Below are 16,870 nucleotides of genomic sequence, written 5' to 3'. Positions count from 1 at the left end.
GTCAAGAGAAGGGATGAGGGTGATTCTAAACTCTCCGGGGAGATTTCCCTGTCCAACGAAAGGGGTGAAGAGAAGGGGTAGTTTCCACTGACCCAGTCCCTGAAGGTCAGACTCTGTTATTGCCATGATAATATGCAGCATTTCTATGGGAGCTTCTCAGCCCTAGCCCCCAAAGCATTTCACAAGGTGGGCTCAGTGGCATTATGCCTATGTTACAAAGGGGGAAAGCAAAGTTACTGTCACTCACTCAGCGTGACAGTCCTTGTTGTCCAGTCAGGCAGCCAGATTGGACTCCATGGGGAAGGAATGTCCTCTTTTCCTTATGATACTTTGGTGCCACGTGGTAAAGGACCATTGTTTCCAATCTAATCCTGGCATCCTTGGGGCTGAGAGCAATGCTACTGAAGCAGGGAGTGGTGTTCTATGAACAATTTGATATAGGCCATAGCTCTCCATAGCTTTCTTCTCTGGGATGAAAACCAACAGCTGAGTGCCTGCTATTTCGATCAGAGTTCTTGCCAAATCTTTCACCGTGCTGAAAGTACACTTCCCTGGAGTCGAATCATGTAGCAAACCACCCAAAATCTCAGCAGTGCTAGGCATGAATAGCTTCTGCAAACATGGCCAGTTTATTCCTTTAAACTGGTGGCACAGGTGTCAGTTAGGAACCAGGCATAAGCCTAGGTCACAGTCTCCGTTAGCTACCTGAGATGGGGGTTCTAAGCAAAAAGAGTTCTTTATTTTCCTGCAACTCTCTCAGCTTCAACACTGATTGTATTTTACACATCTTTGCAGTTCCTGCTAGGGGTGACCATGACGTCACCAAAACCGCCCTTTTCTTCCCTCCACGTTGTCATAGTTAGGGACCGCATTTCCCAAAACACGGGATTAGGTAGGAGATGACTTCAGGAGTAACGTCCTGTAGAGCTGAGACATACCAAGGTACGATCCAGACTAATGAGCAGCTGTATTACCCCTGCCCTGAAATCTTGGGTGCCTTATGATGCCTTCTGAAGTTGCTTCCACCTGGACCACTCCCAAAGAGCCTTCCAGCAGGCAAGCCACACCCTGAGTCTCTGTGTGTAACTTTAGCCCGCCAGCCACACTGGGGTTACACTTTGTCTCTCTCCAGCCATGCTTCTACTACATGGTGACCCCCCAATATACCCCCAGCCCCAGATTTCCCAGAAATGCAGCTCCTGGACAGTACAGAATCTCTCAAGGCCAATAAACCTTTAGGAGAATAATATGTAAGATTATTTCAAAGAGTTATAAATGTAACCCTTCTGCCCCTCTGAGCTGGCAGCAACAAGGGCCAGGTTCAGTATCCAGGGGTTCCATTTCAGTAACACAATGCATAACCAGCTCGAGCCCCCACCCAGTGACCTGGGACACTCACATACCACACCCCCCTGGGCGCCTCTTGGAGGCAATACTTCCCCTCTCGCAAGGACGGAGTCTGAGTGTACCAAATCTTTTTTAATAAAGGAAGGAATCAATGCGGCATCCCACTGGAGAAACACCACAAACAGGGTTATAACCATAAACAAAAACCCACCTCCAAGTACGTTTGGCACTGTCCTTTTTCCCCTTAGGGTTTTAAGTCCAATCACCCCAAAGTCCAACAACCCAAAAGTCTCTGGTCAATGCCACCCCAGAGTTCGAGAGTTTATCTGTAGAGGTCCCTCCCCCCAGCCTGGGTAGAAAGGGGCACCTTACGTGGTCCGGGGTCAACTGCCCTGCCTCTCCGTGGGTTCTGCTTCCGCCTTCTCCACGAACTGCTCCGCTTTACCAGCTGCTCCACTCTGCTCCTCCAGCCGTCCTCAGAAACTGCTCCGCTCCACCAGCTGCTCTGCTCCATGAGCTGCTCCAGTTCTTTCTGCAAACTGCTCGGCTCCGCTCACTCTGTGGGCCGCTCCACCCGTCCCACAGCTACTCCGCTCTGCCAGCCACTCTGCTGCCACCAGCTGTCCCGTGATCCACTCCAGCCATCCCCGCAACTGCTTCACTCCACCAGCTCAGGCTCCCCCACTAATTAGCACAGTACTCAGTGCTCTCAACTCAGTAATTTTAGCTCTTTAGTGATTTCAACTCTTAGTGATCTCAGGTCTTCATGGGGGAGCCCCAGTGCTAGTGCACTATTAGCGCAAAGTGTGTTCAGCACAGTAACCTGTATTTAGATTCTTGAGGAAATAAAAAATTCAACTCCAACATTCCACAGTGGAGAGAGAAGGGGATGCAACTGGTGCTTCTGGCTCCCCAAGGCAACTGCACCACCAGACACAGATACCTGTCCACAGCCTTTCTCAGTTCACTGGGTTTTGGAACCCATGTCCCTTGTCTAGCAAGTACCACCCAACTGAGGGTGAGTCATTTGTCACCAAGCAGTCCCACCGCTCAGCAGTCTGGGATAGGGTAGGCGTGCCTATGCAAATACACTCTCTGACATTCTTTCCACCAGATGTCAGGGTAGAGCTTATCCTGACTCTGCTTACAACAAGAAACATCAGTTTAAACACACTGGCTTAGAAAGAGATAAACTAGATATCACAACGACAAAGAGATTTTATATGCGTACAGGTAATGAGGTATAACAGTCATTAATTGGCTACAAGAAAAAGAAAGATAAAATGCTTACTAACACATACTTAAGAAATTATCTTCGTTTCAAAGCAAATTTTTCTAAACACATGCTTCAGTAGTCTTCCTGACCCAACTCCTTAGGGCGGGACCTCTCCATCAAAGTTAAACGGATGTATTATTTTGCCTTCTCAGGTGTGGAGAATGCAATAGGCAGGAAGAGATGTGTTTTGTGGGTGTCTGCCCCTTCTGTCCCTGGGGGAACCTGGTGTCTAACAATTGCTTTGCAGTGGGAAGAAAAGCTTAATTGTGATACCCCAAATTCGTTTGGACTACAGAACAGTGACTGAGGTCATGTCAGGTCTTGAGGAAATCTGCTAAATTAACCTGCCCGCTATATAGGGGCAATTTTCTTTAATTTTAAAAATAGTTCTAATTTTCCATCAAGACAGCTAATACAAGTTAGCTAACTCCATGGAACAGCCTAGTGGAATCAAGACCCAGATAGATTTAACGTCCTCCCCCCATCACTCCTCAGCTGCAGGGTGAGGGGTCACTGCACACCCAACTTGCATGCATCTTGACCACCTATACCCAGACACCCGCACCAGGCCTCACCCTGCATACCCAAACTCCATCCCACTGAACCTCAACCCATTCATCTGGAGCCCCCCTGCCCCCAGATCCCACCTCCTGCACCCAGAACACTCCCACTGAGCTCCCTGCTCTCAACCCCCCTGCACCACTGAATCCCCACATCCACACTCCCATCCCACTGACCCCCAACTAACTGCACCCATACTTCCACCAAGCCCCACTCCCCCAGCACCCAGACCCCCCTGCTGAGACCCCCTCACACCCAGTCCCCTCCACTGAGCCACAACCACTTTTAGCTGGAAGCACTTGCAGAGTCCCATTACCCTTGCACCTGGAATCACCCCCAACAAGTCTCTGTGTATCCAGATCCCTCCCCCACATCTACACCCCCCCTACTGCCATCCAGATTGTCCCACACAGAATCCTCTCACCCCACACCTGGATCCCCCCACACTGAGCCCTCCACACTTGGTTCCTCCAAGTTGAGCCTGCCTGCCCCACACCTGGTGGGCCCCAGAGTGTTTCTGGGGCAGGCCTTGTGCTGTGTCAGGGTTGGGTGCAGCCTCACCACTGATTCCGTGTCCCAGGGGTGGAGGGTGGAGAGGCTGCAGGGTGCTCTCCCACCCCTGTAAAGCCAGTGGTTTGTGCTCTCCACTGCCAGGCTGGAGCCTCCCTTGTGTGGATTCTCTGATGGCTAAGAAGCTGTGAGGGCCTACTGAACCTTTCCGCACATTCAACACACCTCTTATTTCTCTATCCAGTGGGGATTCTCGGCTGGGTCCTGGTTTCCTTGATGCCTCTGTGAGTTCCCCTACAATTAACAGATTTTCCACCTTTCTGTGTTGGCTGGTTTCCCTGCTGATTCTCTGGCCTCGCTTGACTCTTACAGGCTTTTTTCCCTGCTCACATTTCCTGGACACACCCCCTTTCTGTGAGATTTAAAAATTGGGTGGAGAGTTAAGAGTTTAAAAAAATCACTGTGGTGCTTGTACACGGTATAATTTAGAAGCCAAGATTCCTTCTTATTAGCACGAGTTTTGGTAAAGACTTGTTGGCATCTCATGGAAAATACTGCATGTTATGCAGCTCACCTTTGTCATATTTTTATTCCTTTTTACCTGCATGAAAGAAGGATTTTAATTAAGAGCTCCTGCTTCTATTCATATTGCTTACTTCTTGCTGGAGGTTTTAAGACCAGATCCTCAGCTCATCAATCAATTAGATTAGCTCTAGTGTGAAGGTCCAGATCTGTTACGATCCTGTTGTGCACAAATGCCATTAGTAATAGCAAAACAGGAGAGAAAGGAATGCTAGACATACCACGGGCAGATCCCTCTTTGAAGTTGGATGGTGTTCAGAGTTGTCCATGAGGTGGCTATTGAGGAATGCAGTGCCAGTGCACTTGAGCTTATAGCATAATAATAATAATAGGAGATATACTAATCTCCTAGAACTGGAAGGAGCCTTGAAGGGTCATTGAGTCCAGCCCCCTGCCTTCACTAGCAGGGACAATTTTTGCCCTAGATCCCTAAGTGGCCCCCTCAAGGGCTGAACTTACAATCCTGAATTTAGCAGGCCAATACTCAAACCACTGAGCTATCCTTTCCCCCCTACAGTTCCCAGTTTACCACATGTCTGAGAAGAGATGATAATGAGTAAGACACAAGAGGTATTTATTGTAATACCAATCACTAGTTCTTCTTCGAGTGCCTGTTCACATCCATTCCACATTAGGTGTATGCACGCTGCATGCACGACTGTCAGAAACTTTTTCCCTTGCACCTCTGGCAGGGGGCCCCCTGAGTGGTGCCACTGAGCCGTGCAGATATTCTCCCCGATGGCCTGACTCCTTCCAGTTCCTTCTTCCATGGCAGCATTGGAACAGTCTCTTGCTCTCTTACGAGACGCAATCCCTTAGCCTTAATGTTACAGAGCTGTTATCAGTTCGTTACCAATCCCTCATTGTGGACGCTTAGTAGATTAGGTGCTTGGAGGTTTCCAGCACCCACCCTGGGCCATGGGGCATGTTGCAGGCCCACGGGTTTAAGGCTTGTGCCATGCACCACAAGCCTCTGCTGGTTAGTGACCCCCACGACTCCTGTCTACATTGCCTGGGGGAAGCACACCAAACGGAGCAGTGTAAGATTGGCAAGGTGTTCAAGCCTAGAACAAAGAGAGAGACTTTTGTCTGAAGCAGTTGTTGATGGAGGCCATGCTGCAGCTATGCGGCCCGGAGCACCCAACATCAGCTCCAGCTTCCTCAGTGCAGAGAGCCCCAGATTAATCAAGAGACCCAGTGCTGGCCAAGCACTGGAAGCTATTGGGCTCAGAGCGCCAAAGTAGGCCCTGGCATGGCTCATCCTCCCCGGTACAACCCAAGACACAGCCAAAGAAAGGGCGCGGACGTTCCCCGCAAAGGAGACCAGCACCATCCAAGGCCCCGAGTACCAGGAAGAGCGGGATGGATGCTGTACTGGTGCTGTCACTGGTGGTGCTGGCGCAACTTGTCCCACTGAGTCCAGCTCTAGGTGAAATCTGTGCGGACGACAGGCTGGAGAGAGTAATAGATTAACCCTCCATGCCTGACACCTTTGAGGTGGGGAAGGACCTCATCACTCCTGGCATTGGTCCCGGTCAAGCTCTGAGTCCGTGGACTCCCATTTACCCCTGACTCAGAAGGAAGTCTCGGTACCGGAGGTGAGTCAACATGCAGAATTAGTGGAAGGAGCATGCTGCTTTCTGGAGCCCGGAAGCCAGCACCAAGAGAAGAGGGGCCAGCTGTTGCCGGGGGCTCACTGACAACATCGGTCCTGGTTCCAGTCTCAGGAGCACCGGTACAAATCCCGGTTCCAGTCCAGGTACCAAGAGCATTGGTACCAGTCCCACTTCTGATCAGCCAGAAGCCAATCATGGCCCTCGCATTCTGCATCGCTGAAGTCCAGCAACAACTTGGACTGATACAGTTACCCACACTGGACAGTAGGGAACCCCAGGCTGGTTGGCACTCCTAATGGGAGCTGCCAGGACACTGGCCCTTTTTGGACCCCTTGGGGCTACCTCCGATGGCAAGGGGCTTCCTCCAGGGCCAGTTACTCAGTGCAGTGGTCCCGGTCCCTGCACTGACGCTCTCCCATGTGAGAAACTACAGTGTGCACACCACCTGCATCTTCATCGGGCAAGAGACCAGAGAGACTGGCACTGAGTCCGGTGCCACCCCAAGGTCGTCTGCCCTGGCCCTAGCCGGAAGCCCCTCCCTTAGGGAAGGGGGACCAGGGAGACCAGCAGGAAGAAGCTGAGCAGATACTGACCTCCTTGGCATCCCCAGGTGAAGCGGTGGTGGGCACAGTGGTATCAGGGCCTCCGCCAACAGACCACAGATCCCACCAAGAGCTGCTGCATAAGGCTTCCCATAACTTGGGGTTACAGGCTGAGGGGACGGATGAGCAAGAGGACCCCATGGTGGACATTCTGAGCCCAGAAGGTCCATCCAGAATAGTGCTCCTGCTCATTAAGACCATTCAGTTGAACTATAAGACTATATGGCAGACCTCGGTCTCCAGCGTACCAACAGCCAAAGGTGTGAAGTGCAAGTACTTCTCCCCATCAAAGGGTTATGCGTTCTTGTTCTGCCACCCAAGCCCATGTTCCCTGCTAGTCTCAGCGGTGAATGAGAGAGAGCGCCACGGGCAGCAAGCCCTGGCCCCTAAGGCCAAGGAAGCGAAACACCTGGGCCTGTTCGACAGGAAGATGTATTCGTCAGGCGGCCTTCAGCTGAGAATTGCTAACCAACAGACCATCCTCAACAGGCATAACTTCAACTCCTGGGCAGCAGTAGGGAAGTTTAAGGACAACCTCCCCCAGGGTTCCCAACAGGAGTTCATGGCCCTGGTGGACGAGGGTAAGGCAGCAGCAAAGACCTCTCTCAAGGCATTCTTGGATTCGGCAGATGCGGTGGCCAGGATAATTGCATCGAGCGTAGTCATGCGGCTCTCGGCGTGTCTTCAGGAGTCACATCTGCCACCTGAGCTCCAAAATTCACTCCAGGACCTCCCCTTTGAAGGGTCCAGACTCTTTTTGGACCAAACGGATACAAAACTACATAGCCTCAAGTACTCGAGGGCTACACACAAGTTGCTGGGTATGCACAACCGGCGACTCAGAGAAAGCACTTTAACTCCAGGTTTTTGTGAGACTGAAGTAAATATGAGTCTAAGATGAAAAATGTCAATTACATTTGAGAGAGATGCTAGGCAGGATCACAGCCCTTTCCACCTAAAAGATTGCTGACTTTTGTTTTATGGTGTTTTATGAGGATGGTGACTGCATTGTATCCTTGCACTTTTAAGCATGGAGCTGAGCTCCGACAGAATTAGCTCTTTATGTTCAATTTGATTGCACTATAAGTCCCCTTGCTGCAGAAATCTGAGCATAAATCAGAGCAAGGCCACAAAAATCTGAGCAATAAATGTTCTCTATTTATGTGGACCTCTTGGGGCCAACTCCAGGTACATAGATTCTTGCCAGTGAACTGCAGGCAGAAAAACAGCACGGGGCAGGAGTTTTTCCCAAAAGCCTACAGAGAGGCCACTGAACAGGGCTTCTTTGATGGGAACTATGCGGGGACATTCCCTGACATAGCCTGTGGGTATTTGTGCATGTACCCCCTATACATTCATAGCAACTGGACCTCTCCTCCAGTGCAGATTATTCTTACCTTGGGCAGCAAGAACCTGAATGTTTCTCAGGGATGGGGGTGCCCATGAATAGGGTCTTTGCTGTCACACATGGAAACACATTAATGCTGCTTTGTGAGTCTGTTTTGTAGCCAAATGTATGGTGACCAAAATTTGGGTCTTTTATTTCCAAATCTTCTTGGCTGCCCTGAAAGAGAGACCCACATTCCAATATTGTCATTTCACAATCTTGGAATCACGTCCAAGTAACTTTATTTTTCCCCACTCAAAACATGATCCTCCTGTCTGCCCTATTCAGGCTCAGCAGCGCATCTGCTTTCCTTGGAGAAACAAAGCAGGAAACTCTCGCCAACATCACAGCGGTGAATTATGAATTTGATGAGGAATTCTTCAGTCTCACCAGTGGTCTGGCAAAAGCCTTTATCCGAAAACTCCTAGTGAAAGACACGTGGTAAGGGAATGTACAGAAATGGCTGGCTGCCTTTCATGCCACCCGGGCAAAAATGAGCACGCTGAGCAGTTCAGAGGTTTCACTGCAGAGTAGGTCGCTGTCCCAGGGTGAGTCATTAAGTACAGGTGTATTGCTGTGTCCCTTGTAAATGTCTGTATACAGAGGCCCTAAAAATATGCCCTGTGGCAAAATTCACCAAATGTAGCAGAATTTGGCATGCATTTTCTTTCACCAGTAGGGTTAGATTGGTTTGGGTTTTTTTTGTGAAGTGCAAATGACCGGAGTTGATAGGATTTTAGAAGCTGTTCTTGTGTCCGGTAATTCTGAAACTTTCATTATTGCCTCTAATGACATCTCACAAGCCATGTGCACTTGGTGGGTGAGTATGTCTGTGTGTGAGAGAGTTGATTTTTATATTCAGTGTTTCAAAAACAGCTGCTGAGCATGGACAAATTCAGACTAGAAAATTTTACCAGTGAGTAATTAATCATTGGAACAATAAAGGGGGCCTGGTGGATTCTCCATCACTGACAATTTTTCAATCCAGGGTGAATGTTTTTCTAAGAGATCTGCTCTAGGAATTATTTTGGGGAAGATCTGTCGGCCTGTGCTACACACGAGGTCAGACTAGATGATCACAATGGTTCCTTCTGGCCTGGGAATCTATTAATCACATGCTAAAGCCTGCGGATTGGCTTGCAGAGATTGTCAGGAAAGCAACTCCTATGTGTTCACTTGGAGGATTGTGTTCATCAGTCTCAAACCTCCAGAGGGACACCCTATCTGTTCACATCTATAAGCCACCATTTTCCCTTCGCTGTCTTCATGAAGTCCATCATCTGAGGCAGTATGGCTCTTATCCCAGGTCTGTAGTAGATGTTGGTAATTGCTCCCACACCCCAAGCCATATTGCTGCAAACTCCTTGCTCTTCAGTTGTCTTAGTGTCAAATAGGCTCCCTTAAGCCTTGTGCATCAGCTAGATGCACCTGGCACTTCTCTAGCAGCTATATGGGGCTTTCCCCCTACCTCATGGTGATTAGGGAACAAGAGAGATTCTTTAGCTACTGCAGTAAGGATTATAGGAGAGGGATCTCTGCTCCTGAAGTTCTGAATGAGCTGGATGCAGCAGGACTACCTTGCCACACTTTCTGCACTATGTTGGGGTGGGCGGAGAGAGGAAAGGGCATCCTTGTGGGTTATGTGCTGCTGAGCCCTCTGAAGAGTCTATTTGTACTAGTGGGAGTGGTCATCGGATGTCTGCTGGAAACAAAGTGAGGGGCCACTTGCAGAAATGTGTGGGAATGCAGGTCACTCGGGTGCCCTCTAAAGACATCTGAGGGAGAAGGTAGATAGTGGGGGCTGTTGGGAGAAGACTGCCAGCTAGAGTATCTGTCCAAACACATCAATAAACATTTCTACAAACCTCAGGCCCCAGGATATGTTGGAGTCTAATGGGAATGTTTTGCACATGTTTAGCAAGTGCCTTTCAAGCCAGGCATATCAGGCATGTTGAAATCTGTGCTATAACCAACTCCAAAGGCAATACCATGTTTATTCCCATCCTGCCTGAAGGTGCTAGTGTACTATTCACAGTGCTGCTAGGGTGTAGGAGAAAGTTAGATTTTCTGATTAGTATTTAAGCATCCCGCCCAGGAATACTGCTCTCAGGAAGCAAGAGCTGCAGGGGTGACTTGATATCTCGTGCATTAAAGACGTTTTTGATTACATTAATCTTATATCAATTGATAGAGAGAAAAAGTCAGACCAAGTGTGTGCAGGAAGAATTCACTCATTAGGCAGGTTAAACTAGTAAAACAGAACATATCATGAAACATTAGCAGCGTTTCACCTCTTGTTAACAGAACAATGAGAGCGGGAGAGATTTTCATTGAGTGTAAATGAAAATTAAGTCCAGCTCTGCTGGGGGTAGCACTGTATTAACACTGAAGACAGAAAGCTAACTGTTCTGAACCCTGCTGCCCTACAGAGTAAAGAAGCCATGAAAGTTGAACCTCACTGTAAGTAATCCTGGCACTATTGGTGACAGTGTTATAGGTACAAGGTACAATATTAAAGTGTTGGTTCACAAACACCCTGAGAGAAGGGTATGGTAAGCAGCTTGGCTCTCATTTAAGTGTGTGTTTCATTGCAGGCAACGGCTCCCAATTCAAGAAGCTCTCACTCATCCTTGGATAACGGTAAGGCCAAAGATAGTGATGGAATACGGGTAGTGCTTTTATAACTGGTGGACATTTGCTTCAGGATTAACTAGTACAGAATTTGTATGGGAATTTATATTTCCACGCTAAAGCTATGTGCCTAAATGGCAAGAGAATTCATCATGGTTATGGCTTTCAGAAATCAGTTTGAACCAGACAGTAAATCTTAACCTCTCCATGTCTCACTTTCACCCATGAGCAAGGCAGGGAGAATACTCCCCTTCTTCACAGGTAAGTCATGAGAAATAACTCTACTAAACACTCTGCGATCCTTGGATTCATGACAAACAGTAGTAAAAATCTGTTCAATTCCTTCCAAAATCTTGGATTTCTGCAAGCCTTAATCATGATTTCTGTTTTTACAATAAAGCCAAAGTAGGGGTGACTGGAATATAAAGAAATGGGCCTACAGTATTCTGCATTAGAACACTCTTTTTGTTGTTTTCATCTCTAATCACTGTTTGCATGGACACAAACCATATCTCTGGTGTAGTGCTTTCGGGTGTTGAGAGCTGACCATACCAAATGTGAAAACAAATCAGCTCCTTCCAAATGTCATTGGTGTAGTGAGCTAGTAGCTGTCTGGATTTGCTTGGCATTTGGATTTGTGTGTGTGTGTGTGTTGTTTTGTTCTAAGCAAAGCTTGCCTCCATAGATAAATCTCTTTGTGAAAATACATTTAGCAATCTCAGCATGGCAAATACAGATGTTTAAACACTGGATTGTTCTCGTTTTGTTATGTATTGTACAAAACATTGAGTGGAGTGTTTTCAGGATTATTTTTTCCCCAACAATGTTGATGGCTTGGAGAATTTAACTGCACAAACTGTAGCATGCAAATAGTTCACAACCCTTAGATTTATTGACCCTTGTCCCATGGGAATGAATGCTCAGTGCTTGTCACATAACCCCTTTTATTGTAATTAAATGCATGAAGGAGAATGACTGGAAATGATGCTTCTCCCCAGCATTGTGGAAATGCAGTTTGCATCTCTTGTCTGCTGTGTAGAGTTGAATTTGTGCAATATCTTGCAATCTTGATAATCAATCAATACATTCTCCAGTTTCAAAACTGGATTAGTAAGGCCATCAAAAAGTGACCGGGTTGATTGGTAGCACAAACCAGCACGGTCGAGGTGGGGTTATCAAATCCCTCTAGTAAATAGGAAACCCAGTAAACTTACACACCAAGAAGACATGCTAGGGGGGAAAAAAGAGGTCTGAAATTAGGGAAAGGTCCACTCTGAACTTTGGCTGAAGCTTATTTTTCTAAAGGGCATGGAAACCCTAAATCTTAATACATCCAAAACTGGAGATCTAGGATCTAGATCTGAACTTTGTCACTAAGGCTCCTCTCTAGAAAAAGCTGTGCACTTTAGAACCGAGAGTCCAGTTTAATGATCACTTCTTAAAATGTTTGCAACATTTTATGTTCCCCTTAAGCAGAGCTTCTCTCTTCTTTCACCTCTTTCATCACATAAGCCCATGTGCAATTCCTTGCATCTGATTCCTTTCGCATGCACCCAGAATCCACTTGCTTTTGCACCACTAGGATCAGTACAATGTCAAGCATCTTTATGGGGGACCTCACTGCAAATAACTGAACAACCTAGTTTCAGCAGAATACCAGAGACAGGGAATGGGAGCAGATAAGAGTTGGTTGAACTCCTTTGGGGTCATGGCCCATGGGTTAAGACCCTCTGAACTAGTGTAATGAAAAAGTTTCCTGGTAGTTTAAAAACAAATGATTTGGCTTTCTGGGGGCTTACTCTACTGTTAGTGTTTCATTGGTACACTGTGACTGATAAGGTTCCCTGATTTCTAAAGTACTAGTAATGATATCAGCATCTTTTCCCACCCTCCTGACATTGTCCATAGGGAAGGATCTGAAATGGCTGATTAGCAGCTGGGATATTGACGGCCCTATGGAACCTCTAAAAGGCATCTTATTTTTTAAAGGGAACACTATCAGGTTTTAAATTCATATATTTCTTTTTTAAAAAAGCAGCTTTTCTTAGTAATGTCTCCATTAAACACTTCATACCATCAATCATCAATCTAATTGGCCCTTCACCATCTGTGCTGTTTACTTTTAGCATCCCACTCAGCTTGGACATTGAAAAAAGTACAATCGTCTGTTTTCCTTTTACTCTGGAGGAACTAACAGTGACTCTAGCATTAAAGCGGAGCTGAGATTTTGCCTTTGATGGGATCTTAAACCCTCTCAGGAGTTGAAACAGTGGCTGGGCTTTAAAAAGCTAAACTGATACAGAATGCGCATCAGAGACAGGACACTGGAGTAGATGGACCACAGGTCTGAGCTGGTATGACAATTCCTAGCTCCCTATGACAGATGTTCATGTTAATATTACTTGATCTGTCAGCACCATGGGTAGTGAGGGTTCCTTATGCATTTAACTATGGCAGCTGGATGGCATTAATTTTAAATGCTCATTCCTTCCAAAGGGGTCAGAGGTAGAGCCAAGCTTCCTCTTTCCCTCCCTAAAGGGCCTTGACTAAGGAACCTCACAGGTTTCTCTTCTGTCATCATTTCTAAGCGACACTTGTCAAATCCCTGTGGAAAGCTGTGGAACTCCAGGCTAAAATGTCATCAGTATGCCGACAACAGCTCTCCCTCTCCTTCTCAAGTGCCCCTGATGGAGCCCTTTCCATGCTCTCCCAGTGCCTTTCAGAGAAAGAGACTTGAATGAAAGCCAGCGGGCTCAGGCTCAATCCAGATAAGACAGAGGTGCTACAGGTCAACAGAGGGAAGTACTCTGAAGAATTAGCATAGTCAAGAACTTCTCCCTCAGCTGAGCTCCTCTCTCTGGTTCTTAACTCAGTTCAATGTGTAACTGATGCAAGCAGGGTCATGTTTACTTTCTGTCCCTAAGGAAAGCTAAGCAACAAACATGTCATCTCTTGTCTTCCAGCCAATGGACAAGTGGCAGGCCCTGGTGAGATGAGAATCTGTCATTAACTTGGAAAACTTCAAAAGGCAATATGCCAGGAGGCGATGGACGGTACGGCACTGGGACATTAATGCTGATGTGATAATACTTACTTATCCTGAGGGGCTTCGAGGGCAAGATAACAATTGCAAAGTGCTTTGAAGATGTAAAGCACTAATGCTGTATTAAGTATGTTAGGGATTTCCACATTGCAAGTGTCACTTAATTCTCATCTCTCCCCCTCCCCCAGCTCTCTTACAGTATTGTCTCACTGTGCAACCACTTATCTCGCTCACAGATGAGAAAGGTCCCACTGATGCAGGATGAAAGTTTGGTAGGTACATTGAAAAAACAAGGGAAGAGAGAAGGAAAAAGCAACCATTTTACTGCGAGGTGAATCTTGCTCCTCTAGCATGGGCACCCAAGGTCCAAAAAGTATCAGAACCGCCATGGTTCTGGGTAATAAACCCATGGAGAAGCCAGACCATGAGATGCTGTACCTTTTTTGTACCCTGAGCCATTGCTCCAACGCTGCTATCTGTGGCATAAATGGGGAGCAAGGAGTGGCCAGTGGCTCTGCAAACTGGATTCACTGGCCAAAATTATGATATGGGGGAGTAGTATGAAAGTTGCACTAGATACATGGCTACCATAGTGATGAGCTTGGTATCAAACCCTTCATTGAGAGAGGTAAGGGGGGCAGTTGCTCTATGCTGTGTGGGGAAGAGTGGATTTCATCCCCAAACCTAATATGTATTGTAGTTCCCCCATGCAAAGCCCATGTAAATGGGCTTTGCACAGGGAATGGGAATTTGATGCTAAGGGCCAATATTGCACTACTGATGCCAGTGGGATTTTGCGATAGACTTCAGTAGAAATTCCCTATGTGAGCAAACATGGACTAAGGAAGCACTTGAATATAAAATGTCTTATCTAAAATGGGAAAACCCTTGTGTTCAATTGCTTCTCATGAGAGCACATCGCTGGTCGGTTTGTATTGCTTAAACTTAGGTTTGCAGAAACGGGACTTGAAAAATTCATTAGGTTGGAAATAGAACAAGCTTACATACTCCTGATGCATTTTTGTCTAAGTATTCTCTATAGGTTCTTACATCATCTACAGTTTTTTAGTGGTCCTTATTTTAGTTCTTTATTTATTTATTTTGCTTGATTGTTTCCATCCATTTGCCCAGTCTCCATTTAGCCAAAGATAAAGTGCGAGTTTCTGTCAGGCTGTTTTGACACTGAGCTTTAGTCAATACAGAAAAACAGGAACAAGGACGTCCTGCTTTAGCGTCAGATCAACAACCCCACTACAGGCCATCTGCTGTATTTTGGCTGGGAGGTCACACTTCTTTTAGTTTTGGCCCAGTAATCTTATCCAGGAACAGCCACCCCAAAGCGGAGAAACGCGTCTAGAATCCTGTGTCTTGCTGTGGTCTCCAGTTGATGGGGGAAATATCCACAATGCAACTTACACCTCTAGAGAACCTCAGTGATGTTTCTCTTAGCTCTCCTGCTTATCCCCCCATAGATGAGTGGTTAAGTATGTGTTTGCTAATCTGTGTAGGAGCTCTGTATCTCATTCAGCAGACTGAAACATGACATTCTCTTTATTTCAGAGAAATTGTGAAAGTGACCAGGAAGAAGATCTTTCCCAAAGCAATGGCAGTCGTCTGAGAAAAAGCAGCATATTTTAGTGTCTCTAATATTCTACACTAGAGAGACATGTGAGGAAAACTTCATCCTGGCTAAAAATGCAGCCCTAACAGCAAAGCTGGTTTATGGTCAGATTCAGTGATGATGTGCTGCTCACTTTTCAACTTACACAGAGCACCTGCATAATATTATTCAAGATCCGCTGAAAACTTACAAAACTGGGGAGTCCAGATTCCCTGAGAAGTGTGGCAGCACCGACACTGTCAGAATAATTTTACTTGTAGAACTTTTCATTCTTCTATGAATTCATCTGTGAACTGTGATATCACCTGTATCCAGAACATTGTTTTTACTGACATTCTCTTAAGTGTAGTGCAATTCACATTCTGAGCCATATATAAGAATGTGTGAATTAATACCACTGGATCAGCCTTTATGGCAGTGAAGCTGTTATTGCTTCTTAAGCAAACTTTTACAAATCATTTTTATTTTTTTGTTATTAGTAACACAGATACACGTGTCTGAGAGGTGTCTGCAATAATACCACTATCCTTGTCGTGATGAAAAGTCATCCTGTTTTTCCATTTTATCATCGAAGGCGCTAGCCTGCTAGCATGGAAATGGTGTAATGAGTGGACCTGAGTGGAGTTTTTTGCAGCAAATAGTATGCATTTTTCAGTGAACTGAAACTATTCACCGAATCAACACAATGGACTGAATAATTTCAGCAAAAAAATTTTTTTTCCAAAGACTGAGATCCTATTGGCAAAAGACGGAGAAGTCGTGGTGCCGCCACTTCCTTATCAGCTTTAGCCTGGTGGTTAGGGCACTCATGCCAAACCCGGATTTAGTTCCCCCTTCTACCTGAGCTGGAGAAAGGATTTGAACTTGGGGCTCCCTCAGTGCAAAAAAGTGCCCAAGCCACTGGGCTATGGACTATTCTGATGTGGAGCTTGCTCAGTCTCTCCTGTTGAAACAGTTTGACAGTGTATAAATAATTAAATAGTCATTGGAGCAGGAATCTGATCTGGTATCTTCCACCTCAGCCACCAGCTATAGAGTCTGTCCCACACTCTGCCTGGACCAATGACTATTTGTGCTTTATCCTAGGGACCAATCTCTATACATCTGTGAAAATAAGCTCTATACTGGTATAACTGCATCCACACTAGAGGGTTGCACCACTTTAACTATATTGGTCTCTAAGCCAATGTAGTTAAATTGGTACCAAAAGTATGTGGAGACCAGCCCTTTATTTTGGATCGGATGTAGCTAAAACCACAAAGCAAACTGTTTGTTCTACAAAATTTCACCTGATATGAATGATTTTGTATCCCAAGCTTGAGATTTTAAAAGATTAGAGTCGTAAGTTTGTGTTGAAACATCACACCAGGTGAATTTTGCCGGGCTTCAGGTTTCACTGTGACCATTTTGCAAAGCTTTAAAAATCAGGTTTGAGTCATAGCTTGATATCCTCTTTTAAGTGGGGATAAAAAAATGCCTAGTACGTGCGTCAGGAGGAAGTATCCAGCATCCATGAAGGAAGAGGTAGCGTAAGTGGAAGCAGAAAGGAAAGCATGAGGGAAGAGACACAGTGGTAAGCAGGTGGGAAGTAATCAGTGAGGAGGAATGACTGAAAGGGAGTGCTAGGAAGGGGGTGGCTAGATAAAGAACTGGGGAGGTTAGAAAAGACCAGAGGAGAGAAGGGAAAATAGGGT

The 16,870-nt window shown here is 46.3% G+C and overlaps 1 protein-coding gene and 1 pseudogene across 1 annotated transcript in view; one reads left to right on the top strand and one right to left on the bottom strand.

Annotated features, from left to right (window-relative positions):
• Positions 1 to 16,870, bottom strand: part of LOC127033620 (dynamin-1-like protein) — a 171,974-nt gene that overhangs the window by 16,425 nt on the left and 138,679 nt on the right. The gene's annotated exons all lie outside the window — the stretch shown is intronic.
• Positions 8,060 to 15,193, top strand: LOC127033502 (death-associated protein kinase 2-like; annotated as a pseudogene).

Source organism: Gopherus flavomarginatus, chromosome 13 (assembly GCF_025201925.1).
Source record: "Gopherus flavomarginatus isolate rGopFla2 chromosome 13, rGopFla2.mat.asm, whole genome shotgun sequence".
NCBI classification, from domain to species: domain Eukaryota; kingdom Metazoa; phylum Chordata; order Testudines; family Testudinidae; genus Gopherus; species Gopherus flavomarginatus.
This window is presented reverse-complemented; position numbering and strand designations above follow the sequence as displayed.